Source organism: Alligator mississippiensis, chromosome 12 (assembly GCF_030867095.1).
Source record: "Alligator mississippiensis isolate rAllMis1 chromosome 12, rAllMis1, whole genome shotgun sequence".
Classification (NCBI taxonomy): domain Eukaryota; kingdom Metazoa; phylum Chordata; order Crocodylia; family Alligatoridae; genus Alligator; species Alligator mississippiensis.
In genome coordinates, this window is record NC_081835.1 from 55,312,019 (window position 1) to 55,329,123 (window position 17,105).

Below are 17,105 nucleotides of genomic sequence, written 5' to 3' on the forward strand. Positions count from 1 at the left end.
AAATCCCAGAATGCCCTTTTCAACAGATGGATTTACACATCTGAAAGGAAATGCAGATACCAACATTTTTCATTAGCTGAACAAGAACATCCTTCACCTGTGACTTAAAAAGCTGGAGGAGGACATTTGCACTGCTCCTTTCCTTAAGATACAATCTCCCATGTAATGCTCTGTAGTCTTCAAACACCTGGCATGCAGTCCTAGCCTTTTTATTTCATGGTGAGAACAGACCCTTTGCCAAGAAAAGGAATCAGAACTGGATAAACATTAAACAAATACTTCAGGGAGCTTTATTTTATTTGTGATACATCTTTAGATTTTGTATTTGAGCGGCTTTGTGTGGGATTAAACTTTTGATGTGTTCAACTTTTTTTCCGCCTCTTCTCTCCATATCTTAGGTAACATAGTAGTCAGTTGGGAAGAGGGGTCTGGCCTGATAGTATAAGATAGAAGTCAAAGAAGATTTTTAACCCTCTGTAGCTAGGGCTGCAGCACAAACTCCATCCTCATGGATCACTCTGTGACCCTGACTCCCACTAGAAGCAGCTCAGATCTTCTGTTATTTCACTCTATCAAAAGACAGGGCCAGAAAATCCTTTAGCAGCACTTGCTTTTCTCTGGCTCAACCCAGCTCTGCACAGATTTAGAGGAGAAACGCTGCAAATTGGGCTCTGCTTTACACAGTGGGTTAAGAGCCCGGATACAGCTTCTTCCAAGTGCTTCACCTCCTATAGCAAGGCAGCAAAGCAATGAAGTACCCCTAAATAACAGATAGAGTAGGGGTATAAAGCAATGCTGCAGGACTTCATTAGATACCTTGCCCCCTCTCTAGCTATGGCCTTCTATTTCTGATAGCTCGCATGTTTATGGTTGAATGTGCTGAGTGGTCTTGGGGCTCTCCAGGTTGCTGAGTTCACCAGGGCAGTGCGGCATGCAGAGACGTTTGCTGTTCCCATCACATTTGAAAGAAATCCAGATGTCAGTGGAAAAAAGTGCTAATGCATTTTCATCTGGTGGGATTTTTGTTGTTGTTCTAGTCTCTCTCACCTTGATGCCTCATTTCACCTGCTTGCTGCCAGAGGCTATTGGACAGCATGCCTGTTCTCTACAGGAAACAATGAACAAGAAATTACAATAACCAAAAAATGTCAGCGGTTTCCAGTGCAGCCCAGGCTCCAATCAGCTGCACTGTTTCTTTGACGGTGGCTAAAACTCCCATCTGCTTAGAGTGAAGGACATGCTACTCATTGCAGCACCGCTGCTATTCCTCTTTAGTGAAAGAGTTAGGCTCAGTTGATGGCAATGTGTATTTACATGGAGATGTAGCTATTGGGCTAAATTCTTATTGCCTCGCATGCTCTTTGTCTGGGCAGGAAACAGGAGTGGCATGTGCACTTCTGACTGATGGAGCTTCTCTGCAGAGATTCACATGTGCAGGGCATTTTCAAATCATAAGCATGTCTGAATCTGCAATTGGTCCTGTACTCGGGGCTGAAGGACAACTGCAAGAGCAGTCATGCTGAGGAGGGTAGGGTGCTAACTCTCTTTACACTAAGGCAAACAGCCAGATCTTAAAGCCCTTACTGGGGAAAACAGCACGGGCATCTGGTACGTGCCGAGAAGTCGCTCAAATACCTGCAGGCCAAATCCTCAGCGGGTGTAATTAAGCATAGCTTCTGTGGCTGCACTGCTGATTTGTGGCTGCTGAGGATCTGGATCCTTCATCCTTAGTACTTTCCTCATCTGATAAACTGAATATGCTAAACTTCATCTCAGCATCCCCCGCTTGCCTTCCTTTCACCACCTCACTCTTTCCCCATACACACAAGACTACACATGCCTTGGACCTGCATAGATTCATAGATTGTAGAGTCGGAAGGGACCCAATGGATCATCGTGTCTGACCCCCTGCCCCTGGCAGGAAAGAGGACCGAAGTCAGATGACCCCAGCCAGGTGACTGTCAAGCGTCCTCTTGAAGACCTCCAAGTTAGGTGACAGCACCACCTCTCTTGGAAGCCCAGTCCAGACTCTGGCCACCCTTATTCTAAAAAATGTCTTCCTAATGTCTAACCTAAATCTACTCTCCACTAGTTTGCACCCATTGTTCCTAGTTACTCCCTGGGGCGCTCTGATAAACAGTGCATCCCCAATTCCCTGCTACCCTCCCCTGGTAAATTTATAGGTGGCTACAAGGTCACCCCTCTTGAGGGCTAAAACAATGCTACCCTGCTCAATGGGCCAGTCGCCTCTTCTTCCCCCCCTCCCCCTTTGCTCTTGTAATTGTCTCTATGGAGAGACAGCTCAGACAAGAGCCCACAGATTTCTGCCGTGCAGGAAGCTGATCAGGTCAAGCCTCTCCCAAGATTTCCAATTGGGTTTGCCTTTCATTGCCTTTTCATCTGCCCTTCTGAGTGAAGTGGTCCTAAATATCCCACAAGATGGTAATAATGTAGCCAATCCCTAAGTGTGACATACCCCTCAAGGGTTAACCTGATTGGCTTGATCCCTGAGACCATCCTTCAACCAGCATCTGCAGACCTCTAGATGCTGGGATCGCATGAAAATGTGTCTTGTGCTGGGTGGGGCAGAAACATTCTGGCCTCTGAGATTTGCTACTGGCATACAGCACTGATTTGTATTTTACCTGCAGCACCTCGAGAGGCAAATGAAAATATAATGAAAGAGAGATCAAGAAGAATTTAGGCGTTAATGTTGCCATAAATATGTGTCACCTCCCGGAAGGGATGTGGAACACGCAGGGTACAGCAGAACCATGGGGCTGCTTTAGATGAATGAAACCTTGAACTTAGTTTTTATTTTTAGAAGTGTGTTAAAATGACAGCGGGAATGCCTCTAATCACTCAGTTTAGCTCTTTAAGACATCTCTATCATGATGGATTAGAAGAAGGACCCTTACAAGGATCAGGAGGCTGTAGCCCACTAAAGTAAACTGATACAGTTAGTGCCTTGCAGAGGAACACGTTTCAGATAAGCTATTTTTGATCTCTGCACGAACAGTAGAAAAATCTGCAAAGTTAAAATAAACATCTTCTCTGACTAACGCAATATCCTCATTTTCTGAGCTAGCTCCCATTGAAGGCAATGGCAGACTTTCTGTTGACATCAATGAGCTTTGGATCAGGTCTCCAGTGAAAACTGAGAAGACCTAAAAGTGCCTCAGTTAGTCCCTTTTTGGGCATTTATGTCCTAATTCTGCTGTTCTTATTCAGTCAAATCTCACACTGGATTCAATGGGCCTTAGTATTCACTAGCTTGAAGTTTATGTATTGCTTGCATGGGGCAAAGCGTACGCAAAGTTGGTGCCAGACCTCGTCATTCTGATTGGAATAAAGACTTATATATCTGCATAGATATAAGGACCTGATGCAGAATTCATTGAAGTCAATAGAAAGACTTCCACTGGCTCCAGTAGGCCTTGAGCCCAACCTTACATGACTGTAGAAGGTGGAAGGCTGGAAGCAGGTCTATTTATTCACTGGCAAATTTTCACTGGAGAAGACCTAAGGATTGCAGAGTTTGACCCTATCTATGGTTTTCCTGAGACTGATGCTAATATGCTATCAGTTCTGGGAGCTTTATTTTGAACCCATGCAGATAAACTGACATAGCCTCAGAACTGATAACTCAGGGGGGAGAAAAGAGATGAAAATCTTTTTTCAGTCCTTACAAATAAAAAGAAGATGCGATTGAAAATGTCATGTTTTGGATGCATGAGCGGACTCCTATAATCAATCATCCCAAATAAACCACTATATTTAGCAGCTATTTAAAGGCAAGGAAGCAAGCTATCTATGTGCTTATACTACACAAAAATGCTATCATGTCTCATATCTAAATCTATCCTGGGCTGTATACCACCTGCACTATCATAATATTGAAGTACCTTATACTCTTCAGTGCATCTATCCTCTCTACCTTAGGGATAGGGAGGTGCGAATACCCATGCTTTGCAAATCAAATAGACTTTCCTAAGGCATGCAGGAAGTCTGTGGCAAAACAAGGAATTGAACCCAGCTGTCCTGAGTCACAGGTCACCATCCAAAAACCGCTACAACACAGCTTTCTTCTTGTGGCTTCCTGTATGGCTTTTCATATACATATGTCTTGAGTTTTCTCTTCTTTCTGGGTAATTGCCATAGAAAGTGACTCAGTACAATGAGCAAATCATATAACACGCTGCAGGATAGCTATTTAGTGTTTTGCTTTGCACTTATGGCTTCCATTAAATAATCTGTTCAGTTAAAAAATGCTCTATAATGTAGTGACTACATCATAATTACTAGGTGCGTCTGCTGAAAATCCAAGAAAAACTGATTGCATAATAGGGGTTAGATGTTTACAGAGCACAGTTGAACATGCAGAAAGGGGAAAACAGCATGCAAAATAGACCCGGCAACTCTGGCCCTTCCGTTTCCAAAGGGGATGCAATGAGTTCAAACAAACCCACCCTGGGACTTGGTGCCCCACTCCCACAAGGAATTAAGGATGTCATATGCAGCAGTCTATGACTCTGTCTATACACCTAGCTTTCATCATTGTAGTACATCTATATTTGGTAGCATTATATTCTCACTTTGCACCGCTATAAATGACTTGTGCACTAGGCAGGGCAGCAGAGAATCGGGCCCATGGAAACTATTTCCAAGAATAGCTGCTACAAGTTTCCTAATATTTTATGAAGGAAGAGAGAGAAGCAGAAGAGCCAGTTATAACAACTCACCCTTCCTTCATTGCTCTGAACAAGCAATTTCCCTCCTTTTCCTTCTTGTTCATTAATGATGCAAGCAGACACTTTCTTTAAAAAATAGATATATATTCCTTATACTTCCTGCTATGCACGGTAATGTGATAAAGACTCACCAGAGTCATCTTTATTCTGTGCTGAGCCGTCTTTGTTCATCTACAGGTATTTGCCTGGAAAGCTCTCTCAGTCATTTTGTAGAGTGTCTGTGTTTTTCCTCGGCACTCTCTTTCCCTGAGGTATCATCAGTTTCTGGCAAGCTTCGGTCTTTTTTGTTTGCCTTTCAGGCCTGGGCAGAATCTATGAGAGCTTTGAAAATGCAGTCACACGGAGGGCTTTGCAAGGGTCAGTATGAATGGTTTATATTGTTCTACAGATCCTCCCCATAATTCCACAGGCAGGTGTGAATAGAAATGTGCAGCTGTATTTTGATCTCAGTTACAGTGATGTTAATCTGGCATAACTCCAGTGAATTCAAGGAAGTTAGTCCAGATTTACATCATCGTAAAACTAGGGGCAAAATGAAGCCTTACCTCTGCATGTGCCATTTTCCCATTCCATTCTGGATTATTGCTCTTCATTCTGGAGCAAGCATTTCCAGTAGTACTGACTCCCCAGGACCTTAGGGCAAGCAATCTCAGCATTGATTTATTATATTTCTCTCCCTCCTTTCATTCGTATTTAACACAGTGCATTCACTGGGCTTTATAACAAGAGCTTGAGGAAACCATGGCAGCTCTTATTCTTGTCAAGGACCTGATCCTCTATTTCCATGCATCATGTGTAGTCTTTTACAGCACTGAGAAGCGAGAGTAAAATGGTACCGATCAGATGATCAGATAGTATTGACAAATGGAAGTTCCTCTCTCCCCCCACATGAATATACAAAAAACAAATGCCTGAATTCTTACTTTGTAAATAATTACACATTTATGTGTGAACTACCTATTTTCTAGCTGCAGAATGCATGCAACTCTAACCAAGCCGATCACAAAACACAATCCAGAATTTGATCACGTACTCTGATTGAAAGGCATGTATGAGAGAAGAGTGCATATTGTATGCAAACAGGAAAATCAGTTTCTACTATTCAAATCTCAGTACAGAGAAGATGTTAGTGCTCGACAACTCTGCAGTTTCCTTTCATTTTTTGCAACAAAAAGGCACTATGGACAGATATCAGAAATATTTATTAGCCTTCAAGAGATCAAAGCTCCCTGGGCTTCTGGTCCAGCTGCATTTGTCTTCAAATTCTTTGGCCAGAGCCACGGGAGAGTTGGTGAAATGGAAGCATGGCAAATTTAAAAAATGATAATATTTGCATACATAAGAAGCTTGTGGAACCCAGTGCCAAAAATACAATTGAGAATAAGAACTTAGCAGGATTCAAATACAAAAAAAAAAGATTGAAGATTTATATGGATAAAAAGCTCTGTGATAGTAAGAACAAAATATCCCTAGCATTTGGGATGGGTTACAAACACTCCTGCTTAAAGGTACAAACCAAGTTCTGACTAATGGGGATTAGAAACAATCTCTTTCTACTGCCAGGATATTCTATAATTGCCTTTGGCATGTTTTCGTTTTCTTTCCAGTCCAACATCTGGCCCTGACCAGCACTGGTCATATGATACTGCGATTAAACAGAGCTGATCTGATTCCAAGTGTTGACTCTTGTGGTAGTGTGAGAGCTGGCATATTGAATGACAAGCTATGGACCAGATAGGGCACCTCCTGTGCTAAAAGTATGAGATACTACAGCTTGTGCTAATGCTGGGCCTGTAACATATTCCCATCCTCTGTGGACTGCAGGCCTGAATGCCTAGGATCCCAAACCTGCCAAGATCTTGGACTATGTCTTTCAGCTCCTAGATATGGGCATTTCTCAGAAAGGCACTTTGAACATCGAGATGCCCTGGCAGAATATTAAAGCTCGGAGCTACACATCTGGCCTCTTTCACAGAATCATCGAGACATAGAGAAGTAGGGCTGGAAGGAACCTCCTTAAGGCATCCTCCCAATCCAAACCTTTCTATACAAATCCACTGTCTAACTTCGTAGCAGATCTACCCAGTCAACCCTGATGCCACACAAGACTTAACTCTCCAACCTGCCACAGGTAAAGCATAGGGACCACGGCAGCCGATGTCCTGCTGTTGTAAATGTTGTTCATATACTCTCAAGAGATCCCAGGAAGAGGGCCACACACCCCACTACAGAGGAATGCAACCTCTCCCCCCACCAAAAAAACCCTGAACCCACAGTTCATATCAAGCTGACCATAAGGCAAAATCCTTCCTGACCCCAAATGTGGTGATTGGTCTGACAGTGCAGAGGGGCAAGACTCTAGAGGCAAGAGCCTTCAGTTTTAAGTCTGAACAGGAGCAATGACACACCTGTATCAAAATCTCCAGCCTTGGCTGAAGCCAACAGCCAATGCCTCTGAGGAAGGCTTAAAAATCCCTAACACACACATGTAGTATCCAAGGAGGAGCAGGGGATTCCCTTTGAGCCCCATGTGGCAACCAACCAACTTTCCTTCTTAATTAGGAATAGTAGGGACATGCAATAGACATTTTCTCCTGTGAGCCACCCTTTTCCTAGGCAATTAAAACGGGCAATTATTCCAACACAGCAACAAAAGCCACATTGAGTAAAGATTGAAGGAAGGGTGGTAGAAACATCTGGTTTTCAATATTTGACAGACCCCAGTATCTTTCTCTAAGTCTCCTGCCTTTATAGGGTGCTATAGGAGCACTGAAGCCAATTCTTTTCTCTGAACAGAATAGGAAATCCACCCTTTATCCAAATCTGTGCTGCCTTGGAGAGTGGGTGGTACTGCTCATGTCTTAGCTACTATCAGTCTAGCTAGAGTTTCATATAATGATAGCTCAGAAGAGCTGCAGGGGGCCCACCCACATGCTGCAAAGGTCTCAGCGGTATTTTCTATACATTAAAACCACAGAGTTGCAGAAGTCACAGCTATACACTGCGAAGACTTCAAAAAGATTTGCTACAGCGCTTCCGGCATGCTGGTTACATGCCTGGAAGGTATGGCCCAGCTGTACATACTGCTCTATATGCTGATTCCGTGGGCTGCTGGGATCTCACTTTGCTGGCTGCCCCAGCTCTAAGGCTCCATTAGCACCAGTGATGAAACACATAGTTTCTATTATTGCATGATGCCCGCAGGATGAATGGTGGACACAGAGTTAGCTTAGCATCTTCTATTACACACCACTCCCAGCCCAGGGGTGGTAGCTAGAAGAGAAGGAGCATTCAATACTGACTGTAGTGAGCAAGTACCAGAGAGCCAGAGTATCTGTTCAACCCCACCCTCAGAAAGGATGTAACCAGGCTAGGTGATGAGCCTGAATGACATATCCCATAGTCAGTGCTGGCCATATAAGCGGGTCTGCTCAGTGAATCTCCTTCAGACTTGCGTGGTCCTGCTACGGCTAAGACTTGCTCCTAAATCCTGCCTCAGCTCTTGCTTGCTTAGATGCCTGTTGTAGCATTGCCCCTGGCTGGGTATCACCCTTCTACTTCTCATTTCCCTGGTTCCAGTGTAGATTAGGTTCTTCTTTAGACTTCAAGTCTGGCTCAGACTTGCTGCTTCTCTTCCTGGGACTGACCCTGCTCCAGCCCTGGACAGGTCTCTTGGGGCCTTATGTCAACTGATATGATAGCAGGAAAACTTCAGGTGGCCATAATTTACAGGGGACCAGGTTGATGTACAACTGGTTCAGCATCTGCACAGACTGCAAAGGTGTTTGAAAGCTACTTCGGCACCCACTGCCCTCCTGAGTTACCCTCTGCTGTGAATTGTGCGGACGCTGCTGAAGATCTGAGCAGCGATATTTTTTCAGTAGCATTGTGGTGCTATCGCCAAGGTGTCTGATGCACAGAGCAAAATAGAGCCTTTCCTGCATGTGAATCTCATTCACCGTTAAGCTAATAACTTAATCTGTCTATTGTGTTTACAAGGCGCCTATCACCTTGGTATCGAAGTAGTACCACAAAATTACCCACTGTATAAGCGAAACACAGGCAAAAATTGTGTATTGGATCCCCAGTGACCATTCTGCTGCACATACCGAGCTGTTTCAGATTTTATTTCCCAATGAATGTCACTTGAAAATGTTAAAAGCTTTAATATAAACCAAGTGTTGAGAGACTTAGGGACCGTCTCCTTGTCCAATTCTGAGTGGGACGGAGATGCATCCCTCTCCCCACTAGATGGCACCAGAACTCCTCTCTCCCGCCCCCTCTGCCCCCCCACCCGAAACTCAAACCTACTTTCCCTCTCGCTTCTAAATATTCCAGCGCTGTTGTGATTGATTTCCACACATTTGATAAATTGCTGCTCTCTGGGGATTTGGGGGATAGAAACTGTCCCACGGTTTAAAGTTCCTTTTTCATTCCTCCGGAAATAATGCCAATCTGAAAGTTTATGAATCGTATTTATTTAGCAGACTTGCTCTCCAAGTTAAATCACACTAGAAAATACTTATTTATATACGAGTGCATGTGCTTATACCTGGGGAATGTCAAGCTGGTTTCAATAAAGACATCACCTACTTGCATGATTTGCTTTCTCCGGATATTATAGGAACAGAAATATGACTGTGAAGTGCAAGCCTGACCTGAGCACCAAAGTTCATTCCATGTGATGGTAGCCGTTTCAGCGTGTTTCCAGCAGTTGTGTCCAGAGATGCTTGGGGGAAACTGGCTCAGCTGAAGCCATGGACCTAGGGACAGGATTTCATTCTAAATCTGGTAGTCATCCCAATCCGGTCCAAATTTTAATGTCTTCCTAGAATCCGTTCCACGAGAACACAGAAATCCAGTCTAGATGCCTTTCCTTAGAGATGTTGCATTAAGACCACCCCAGATGGGTACTGAAATTCAGCACAAGTTCCATCATTAGGACGAACTCGATTCTGTTTATTCCCCTTGGTGTTATCTTCAGCCTGCTGAAGGAGAGACAGAAACAGACATAGTGAGAAGGGACCCCGTTCACCACTGATGTATGGTAAGTCGATAGGATGCTACTGATTTCATTACATTTGCTTCCACCAGCAGAGAATTTGGTCTTTTATTCATGACCTGTTTCCAGAAAGTTAGCTCATTTTCATGCAGCTGAAACTCGGGAGGGAAAAGGGGGGGAAAAAAACAATACGGTGATATGGAAAATCCCTTGAATGAACGATTAAGAGCTGATACTGCCTAATATTTCCGAGTTGTTAGCCAGTTTGGGAGAAGAGCATCTGGCAAAGCAATACTAAGGGCCTACCAGTTCAGAAATACATATAAATATCCCTTCCTTAACCTTAATCGTGGCTCCAGCAGTACATCAGCATGTGTTAAGTGCTATCTTACCGAATAGATTCTTTCCAAACTGGATTCTAAAGCCAGATTTGTGACCAGTTAATACGTCTCCATGGATCTGATCCAAAGCCAACTAAAGGGAACAAAACAAAAAAATCTTTTTTCAAGTAAGCCACATGCCCAGGTAAATAAAACCAATGGCTGGGTGGTGATAGGTTGATTTTTATATCTTAAATCAGTGTAAACCTTTGTAATCAGTTAGGCAGAATCTGCCATTCCATAATGCATTCTTGCAAACTGTGGCCTTACTATGAATGTGTCATATTAAATCATACACTGCAACCCAGTGTAGCTGCTCTTCCACTGACATTTATGGACAATTCCCCAGCATCTTGATGAACTGCAAGGCAGCTGAATGGCATAACACAGGCATGTCTCATTTGCATAGTCCCAGAGCATTCTGGGAGAACCTTTCAGAGAAAGAACATGAGATGAAATATTTACTTTTTGTTTTAACTCGCCAGTGGTAAAAAGATGTAGATGTAGTGTAGATGGGACATTAAAATTAGCATTATGCTAAGAATAAAAAACAGGAGATAAATTAACAATGTTTGCTTTTTTTGTGGCATAAGGGAGTTAATATTGCCCCCCAGGACCATACAACATGTCAGGGACGTGTTTGGGAAACTGTAGTGCTATATATCACTATGAGTATTTAAACTAAGATGGCATTGCAAAAGGCCACATCAGGATTAATGACTGGTCCTTAACAAGAGTTAGTCAAAGGGTAATGGTAAAGGAGTCCTATGAGAAAATGAAGCGGGGCAAAAAGTCCACCTCACTTCCGAAGTGTGAAGGAAAAGGACAGGATTAAAGGAAACCAGTCATGCTTCTCCATTAGGGCCATATTCAAGCAGCTCATTTTATCTGCAGAGCTCTGGTACTCAGCAGGTGTTTGGCAGGAAGAGACCTAGAGAGAGAGAGAAGGACAGAGCTTGGGGCGTCTCTCATTAGGGGACAACCATTCAGAAACTGAATCCAGGGTCATCTGATATCTACATCATAAGATACCGACTAGCACTGTCCGAGGCATAAAGAAATATAATTGGGCATGCTTTCAACACATCAGAAGAGAGCAGCCCACGGGAACATCAATGCATCTGATTCTCCTCCTAATCACACCAGTCTTACCCAAGTGTAACTCCGTTTACTTCAACAGAGTTATCCCAGTTTACATTTGTGTGGCTCTAAGGAATAGATGAAAACTCTTGGGTCACTGAATACAGATGATTTCGTGGTTTCATATCATTTTGGCCATAATCACACCATATCGTTCTGTCTGCCTACCAAACTTAATCTTAAAGCTAGTTAGCTGGTTGCTTCTCCTACCACTGCTGGCAGGATTTTTTTTCCAGAACTTCAGCCCTGGAAGAGCTAAAAATGTTTGTTTCCAGCCTAAATTTATTTGTGGCTAGCTTATACCCACTGTTCTTCTCCCAACCATGTCCTTTAGTTGAACCAGTTTTTTTTTCCTCTCTCCCTGGATTTTACTAACCCCTCTCTCTGATATATTCATAGAGAACAAATCAAATCCTCCAGGCCTCCAGGGGCAACATGAAAGGAAACAACTGAAAAAAATTCGACATGTGTCTTCACCCAGGGAAACAACGGCAAGTTTCCACCTCAGGGTTTCCCAGTGCAGGGACGGGAGAGGCTATATTTTAAGAGATGGGGTATAGTAATTCCCAGAGGCCTCTGTCAAAGCTCTCATCTCTACTATATTAGGGACTATGCTTATGTATTATTATAATAATAATAATAAACCCCCCCTCAAACAGTCCCAGTCCCATAGAGCTTACAGTCTAGGCATGGGATGATTAAAGCTCACATAGAAATGAACAAAAATAAAATAGGCCAAGGAGCACAAGGTGACATGGACACACGTGCATTTGATGTAGTGGAAATGGTGGAACAAGACCTGGCCTGATATTCCCTAACTCGCATGAGTAGTTTCTTTGAAGATAAGAGAAAAGCCGCTGAAGTTAATGGGCTAACTCACTTGAGTAGGGACTGCAGGACAAGGCCATTAATTTTCTGTGGGTCACCAGGACTAGACAGAAGTTCAGAAGGACTGAGAGAGTGGAGAAGCTGAGCTATTAACAAAAGGATGTAATTTTTTTCCATTAAAAGCAGCTCTTATGCCAGAGGGCTGGAAGGTGGCCAACACTGTATCCATCTTTAAATAAAGGTGCTGAGGGGGATCAAGGAATTATAGTCTGGCAAGCTTTACTTCAATTGCAAGAAAGATAAGAGGGAAATCGTTGAAGCTAGAGCTACAATGCCTGTAGACACTTGGACCAGACCAGCATGGCTGCTAACATGGTACACCATTGTGTCTCTGGATCCATTTCAGCATGTTTGAAAATGTTAACAACATAATGGATAAATGGAAACCTGTGGAGGTGGTTTATTTAGATATTTCAAAAGGCTTTTTGATAAAGCCCTCACAAGAAGCTATTAAGGAAAACTTAGTAGGCTACTTTAGGGTGAGAGGTAGAAAGTTCTTTCATGGATTAAAAACTAGTTATGTCATGGGAATCAAAGAGCAGTAATATGTGTCCAATTCTCAGCATGGAAAGAGGTTAATAGTGGGAGGTACCCCCGTAATCAGTACTAGGACAAGCATTGCTTGATACATTTATTAAGGACTTGGAGATAGGGGGGTGGAGAACTGAAATGGCAATGCTTGTTCATAATACAGCCCCTTTTTTAAGGTTAATCAAGCTAGAGAGGATGGCAAGAATTTAATTCTAGGAGGACCTGAGAGAAATAAGTAAGTGGGCCACATGATGGCTAATGAAATCCAACTGAGGCAGGTGCAAGTCTCATGCGCTTTGGGAGGAACAATTTAAACTACTCATACACAAATTAGTTGTATCCTCTCAGGAACAAAAAGATGTAGGCTGCTGCGGAGAGCTTAGCGAAGATGTACGTTCACTGCACAGCAGTGGTCAAAAGATTGAATGGGATGTTAAAAGAGAGATGGAAAATAAGAGAGGAAATGTTATAACAACATTTATATAAGCAAGTGGAACAATCTCCGGCTGGATACTGCGTTCCTTTGGGGTCACTGTCTCAAAGAAAGCATTGTGGAAACAGAAAGCATCCAGAGAAGGGAATCAGAAATAGCCTGCACTGTGAAATGGGGACAGGGACCATGTGTTTTTGGGGAGGGAGAGTAATCATATTTTGTACAGGGCCTAACACAATAGACCCCTTGATCCTGGCTGGTCATCAAGAGACTGCCAGCACACCGAACAATGAACCATAATAATAGGCAGTATATGAGGAGATTGAAATGCCTGAGGCTATTTAGTTTGGAACAAGAGTCAATGGTGATTTCTCTTACATAGGCTGGTATAAATCAGTAGTAGTTCCAGGAGAGTTCATGGGAACAACATCAGTGTAAAGCTGGTCAATCAGTTCCTCTATTTAAACTTTTTTAATAATGCGAGAATTGAAGTCATGTGAGAAAATTAAGAAATAGAAGTGACTGATTCCTCTTGCGATTTCTCTCTTTCGTATAACTTGTGGAGCTAACTGCTGTGAGACGTTTTCATTCAAATAACATCAGTGAGCTCTAGAAAAGTGTCCTGGATTTCTGTGACGAAGAGGGGCATTTGCAGCAATTACAACAATACAAAATGATACCTGAGCTTCAGGCGTATCTTTTGAAAAGTCCCATTTCTAATTGTGTCCATTATATGCTTATATGCAATAGAAGAAGGGCAAAACTTTCTTTAACAGGTCCTGTGAGGAATGACAGGTAGTCTGGATAATCAACATCCTGGGATAACCCCCTGTATATCATGTAACTTATAGACAAGGACTCTGGGTATCAGAGTTCAATTCGATTGGCTATTGTATGAATCTGAACAGGATTGTACTTCACTTTAATCAGTCATCTACTGGGTAGATGGTAGAAAGGAAGGGTGGTAGCTCATGCACTTCCATCCTTCTCTTCACCCCTGCCTCCTCTCCTCCACCTGGTCAATAGTCAGTTCTTCACTTCAGTACTGACCTATATATAAATCCTTGAGTAAGCCATTTCAACTCTGTGCCAACTTTCTCAAATTGTCCAAATATCCCAGCAGTGGTGTTGCAACTATAACACCATTGGCATTTAGGAGATCTTCACATACTGCACTGAGATATGCTAGAAAATCCTACATATAAATGAATATCTGATGGTAGCGGGGGGACATGTCCTTAGGCCTAATATATCAACAAAGTGCTCTGATATTGTATTCCAAGGCCTACAGACTCAACAGGATGCTAGAGTCTACAGACATCCCATAAATTTCCCCCCCTATGTCTGGTAAAAGCTTATTTTGGAAAGTCATACATCAGTGGCCTGCATGTTGTTTTCATACGGGTGCAAAATCAGGATTAGAGTCATTCCACTGGTATGAATTCAACATCAGGTCTCATCTATGAAATATGTATTGGTTCCCATGATAAATTCATGTCTGGTTTATCGGGCATGGGCAGAACTATTGTAGATACTTGTGCTTGCCTAACTTATAAATGCTTGACGCAACATATTTTGAATTTGGAGGAAGGATATGAGTCTATTTAAACATTCACATTGTAGGACTGATAGTGTGTGACTCTATGGTATGACTGAATTGGTTCCTCTTTAGCACTCAGGACCCTGGACCACCTCCCCGTTATTCAACATCTTGTGGAACAGGGATGTATCAGCATAATCCCACATCACATGCATAGGCATTTGATGGTATTTCATCCTTTTTTCTGTTTGGGATCTAACTCCATACTCATCACAGTGGTATTTAAGAACTTTAATCAACATCCTGCTTATCCACACAGTAATCAGCACAAAAAGGCGTCGTGCCTTTGGTGAGCCCGTATCAGTGCTAGGAATGTCTCAGATTTATTGTGCCTGCAACTGAATTTGGGTGATGGATGCTACTGAAGACTATTTCTTCTGCTTAGTTTGCCATGTTTTCACAATACTCCATTTGTACCCCCAGATTAAGGTGCTATGCCATGCCCTCTGGCAATGGCAGTTTCTCCCTGGGCAAAATTAGAAAGGTGTATGGGGTAGGGGGAGCTATAGGAAAAACGTTGAGCCCCAGAATATCAAGGCTGCCCCTCTTCTTGGGATTTCATCCATCGGTGGAACCGCTTTTACGTTGTGTACATTTCCACATCTCTGCCCACCCCCACTCCCCGAGGCCAAGTCTGAAATGGGGAAATTTTAAGAGTTCAACTCGGTGAGATGAACCATGAGTGACGGCTGCTTTCAAAGCCAGTTGTTTCTGGTATGCTCTCCTAAGTGGGGGATGGGGAGAGAATCAGCAGGGATGTGTCAGCAGCAATTTCTAGCTCTGCTTATGTCATCTATTATCTTGCTGTGATAGGCAGATGGATTGGAGAAAAAGCTCTGGTTCTCCAGGTCAGTGTCTGTTTTTCTCCCCACATCCAGGGAACACCCTTCCCTGTGGCAGTCCTTTCCTCGAGTGTCTATCAAGGCTGACCCATCTTAAGGGTATCACCCATCTCAAGGGTACACAGCGTACCATGTGCTGGGAATACACTAGCTCTCCTGAGTGCTGAGAAGGGAATACAGCATTGCTAAAGTCACATCCATTGCAGGCAAGGGTGTATGGGCTGTAGCCAAAGCCCACATGTGGACCGATAGACTTCTGTCTATTTTATCAGGCCCTCGCCATGTATATTCCTTTTTTTGCCCCTGAAAATCAAACTCTGGACTCTTTGGGAAGACGTTCACCCCCCTCTTAAACTTACTGTCTCTTTTTTTTCCCTTCTTTCTCTGTTCCCTCCTCTTCTCTACCCTATCACTAACTCTTTCCCATGACTCTATTCTCTGCCCTGTCAAATACCAGGCATCAACCTGGCAGCACTGAACAAATCCAAGTCATAGTCAACAGGATCTGTCATGCAGTCACTCACTGCATGACGGATGTGGCTCAACACATTTGGAGTTTTGGATCAGATAGCGATGTTCTCCCTGTGCGCGATTCCTTTCTTGGAGAGTTGTCAAATGATTTTAAAATATTCAGGGCCATTTTCCAGTGGCCTTTCCATACTATTGACCTCAATAGGATTATTTATGGAGTAAAGCTACTGGTTTTCACTAAGAGTAGAAGAAGTAACCGTATTTAAATTTAGCCTTACAATATTTATAGTGGGTAAAAATTTTTAACTCCACTTAGCTGGGCAAACTGACCTGCAAGAAGGTCACCTGGCTTGTTTGAGGGCCTCCAGTGGCAGAGCAGGTAATAGAACCAAAGTCCTCATTTCCTGTGCCCTGTTCTAATTATGGTAAAAAAATTAGAAATCATGAACCAGCAAGACTACTTTTTATTTCCTGACTTGGCAAAATTGGGAAGGAAATGTGTAAGAGCAGCCTCTTTTCTGGTAATACTGTATTGTCTATCTTTGAGCATGGCAAAAGGAAAAGAAAATGAAAAAGCATGGAAAAAGAAAGAATATTATCCGTTCCCAGATCTCAGGAAATGGCTATGCTTATGTTTTGCATGGAGGTCTGTGTATTATTTTGGTTTAGCCCTAGCAAAAATGCCTTTATTACTATATATCTATATCTATAGATAGATAAATAGATATTGTAAAAAGACTGGCAAGCACCAGAAAAAATATTTTTTTTGGTCATGGACAAAAAGCAAGCATGAGATCAGAAGATGGAATAAGCAAGATCCCAGTCCTACCTTGGAATCTGTGTAGACAGGCTATTATTCTTCTGCAAGTCCGCACTGATTTCAGCAAAGATCTGGATTGGTACGGCTGTCCATTCACAGAAGTTGCAAAGCACCTCTACGGCTTTACAGAATGTTTCTTGGTTTAATATAAAGAATCACTTTCCCTGCTTGTCCCTTCACCGCCTATGAGAGCTTAGTTACTCATTGTTTTCAAAAGGATCAAAATCTGAGGGCATGTCTGTATATG

The 17,105-nt window shown here is 42.9% G+C and overlaps 1 long non-coding RNA gene across 1 annotated transcript; it reads right to left on the reverse strand.

Moving 5' to 3' along the window:
* Positions 1 to 263: 263 nt before the first annotated feature.
* LOC109286529 (uncharacterized) lies at positions 264 to 5,098 on the reverse strand. The gene is made up of 2 exons (XR_002094597.2): positions 4,883 to 5,098; positions 264 to 1,105 (listed from the first exon to the last, which is right to left on the reverse strand). It is a non-coding gene; the product is annotated as an uncharacterized LOC109286529 (long non-coding RNA).
* Between the last annotated feature and the right edge of the window lie 12,007 nt (positions 5,099 to 17,105).